The sequence below is a fragment of the Eptesicus fuscus genome, chromosome 11 (genome assembly GCF_027574615.1).
Source record: "Eptesicus fuscus isolate TK198812 chromosome 11, DD_ASM_mEF_20220401, whole genome shotgun sequence".
In the NCBI taxonomy this organism is placed as follows: domain Eukaryota; kingdom Metazoa; phylum Chordata; class Mammalia; order Chiroptera; family Vespertilionidae; genus Eptesicus; species Eptesicus fuscus.
Window position 1 is genome coordinate 78,646,837 of NC_072483.1, and position 3,212 is coordinate 78,650,048.

The following is a 3,212-nucleotide window of genomic DNA, read 5'->3' on the forward strand; positions in this document are numbered from 1 at the left end:
TATTGTCTTGAACTTTTTGTTTGATTTGGTTTCTACATAAGAATATTGTTCTTCAGTAGTAAATGATGACTTTTTCTCTATACTCTCACCCCCTACAGTTTCTTTCTGACTTTTTCTTCATTGTTGGGTGAAACAAGATTTGCAGTACTTTCTGAAAATAGAAATGTATTAGAGGAAAATATTTTTAAATCTGATCATTGTAGAATTAGGAGGAAGGAATCAACTAGCTTCAAGCAGGGCAGTGCATTATACATATGAGAATCCACCCTGTGGCTAATAACTAAAGGCATAATTCTAGAAATTGATTTCCCTGATGACAGCTCTAAAAGAAACTTGGAATCGAGAAGATGACATGAGGCATAATTATAAACTGTCTGTGCAGAGGTTAGAAAGGAAGGAGTTCTGCTGAATCACCTGGCATAACTTGTCCCCCTTATTTTCATGACACAGCCTTGTAGTGTCACTTAGCACAACAGAGACCTGCCAAATTATACGACACTTGTTTTCATCCCTGAATGAGGTTTTGTCATCGGGTGCATATGATTAAAATGCCCTTCATACCCCTGGTCTATTGTCTGAATGACTCATAATACTAAGGATAAATGCACATTTTTATTTCCCTTCTTTGATTGGATGAAGGTATAGATGGCAGAGTCACATCTTTGATATGGGCAGTGAGGCGTGGAGAGGACAGAGCCTCAAAGAAGCCACCCAGAGATTCCTCAAGTGATGCCTGGAGTTTCCCCGCTAACTCCATGAGATTACATCTCAGTTGGTAAGGCCAGCTAGCACTGTTCTCTGGCTTACTGTGCCCTGGCTCATCTTCCCACCAGAAGAAAAATAATGGCAAGTGCATTCGGTTGTACCACAGCTGTCATTTCATGAACAAACAAAACCTAAAGAAGTAATTTGTCCCCTGCTTCTTAGCAATGGTAGCTTGATTTATGGCTTTCTAACTTTGCATTAGAAAGGCCTTTGCCTCCTTCCTTCTTCTCGTACTCTCTGAATATAATAATAATATTTGTGTCATTTCTATTTCCCTAAATATTTGCCACTGTGGAGTCAGTGTTATTAAAAGTCTCATGAGTTCTTTGCTCTTATAAGCATCATTTAAACTGAGAAAATCCTAACCGTCAATCCCCTGATAATTGGCTTTCTCATTCTGTTTCTCATCCACATTCGCTGTTTTCCTTTTAAAGCTGAGGTCAATAAACAAAGGGAGAGAACCTTGGCTTTTTACAATGGAGAACACATTGGCTTCATCGGACTCATTATGTAAACTATTGAAACACTATTTTCCAGAAGCCCCGTGCTGGTACATCCTCGGGGTCTTATTTGACAATTTTGTGAGTAATGGGAGAGAACAGCAAACACAATAAACCAGGAGGCAAAATAATGAGAACAGAGAAATGGATCTTAGCAGGACCACTGCTCAGAGTCAGCCAGATTAATTTCACATTCCTACATTATGTTAACTTTTCATCCACATGCAAACTACAATCCTGGTGACATTAACGCTGCAGCTAATGTTCTATCACTCTACAAATAAGTATTAGAGACAGCATCTGGGAGGTACACAGTCATTATGCAGGGAAGGCAAGATTGTTGATACATCCCTTTGTAAAGTAGTGTCACGGTTGCCTCATTTCTCTGATGGAGCTGGGATATTAAGAAAGGCATCTGTCACCCCCAAAATACTGATGTGGCTCATTGTGAAAGTTCATGGTTCATATTGATCTCTCAGGATTCCACATTCAGGAATTAACACACACCCTTACTGATATAATCCAAACTGCTGGCAGTCTGTGTATATGGCTGGAGACATGCCCTTGTATTTAATCGTGCCATGAACAATGCTTAAAAACCATTGTGTCCCCGAAATTCACTGAACACATGCAGGTTTGTATGCAAGGTACCTGGTGGGCTTGGGGGGTACTGTGTGTGTGAGATAGACATCCCTAGTCTGACAGCTTACAGTCTGGCAAAGAAGACAAGTGATAGATGAGCAATTGCAATAAAATATATTCTAATATTCCCATTACCTTCCCATACACACACTTTTCTTTGTTCCACAAATTTCCAGAATGCCCAGGTCTCTCTGTGATCTATGGTTTCTAGCTAAATTTATCGATATTGATTTAGAAATATTGGAGTTTATAATCCAGTAGGGAAAAGACACTTTAAAAGCCACTCAGCCAGCCCAGAAGCACTTGGAGTTTTTCGTTTGGACCACCTTAAAGATGGGCGAGGTGGAAGGAAATTTGAGGACAAAAGGTCACTTACTTCCCAAATCATTCCCACTCAGTTGGTCAACTTCCCAAGAACTCCCAGCATTATCATTATTAATAGTTTACATTAAATTCATTTCCTTTAGAAATCCTGTTAAAATGCAAATATTTTTAAAGAGATACCATAGCTCATCAACCTGCTATTAGTCATTAGCACCTTAATAACTGGTTCATGACCTACATAGCAATTTACTTGAAACACTTCAACCCAAACAATGTTAACTATGCTGCTAGAATATGCTAAGTACAGCATCTAGCTAGAATTAGGTAAAGGTAATACCTGCTCACAAAAGACTGTTTACATCTAGAGAGAAATATAAACAGGTAATTTCTATGTGATATGGAACCTTACCGGGACTGGCTTTGGTTAAGTAATGGAAGGAGAAAGAAGTATATGAGAGTTAAAAAAACACAAAAGGCATTAAAGGCAGGGCCTTGTGAAAATGATTCTAAAATGCCAGTCCAATGGGGCCTGAGATTCCACATTCCAAACAAACTCCCAGATGATGCCATGCTGCTGTCCTCAGAGCTTCCTTTGAGTAGGAGGGACTAGATAATCAACCCAGAATGGGATCCTGACTCAGTAGTATTCAGCTGATAAAGTCAAGAGACTTGAATGATGAATGTGAATCACTAGGAGCAAGAGCATGACAGTGCTGGAAAGACTAGTGTCTGATTTCTGATGGGGACACAATGTCAAGGCAATACGGTCTTGAGGTGACCAACTTTCTGTGGTGGTGATTGTAGCGAGTGAGAGAAATGGACTTGGAATAAATACTCTAATATATAAAAAGCCAGGGGCCATCACGACCGAAACAACCAGACAGACAAATGAACACAGGCTGCATGGGGCGACAAGTCCGGCGGGGGGGTTAGTGAGGGATGACCAAATGACTGAACAGCAGGCTGCGTGGGGCAACCAGG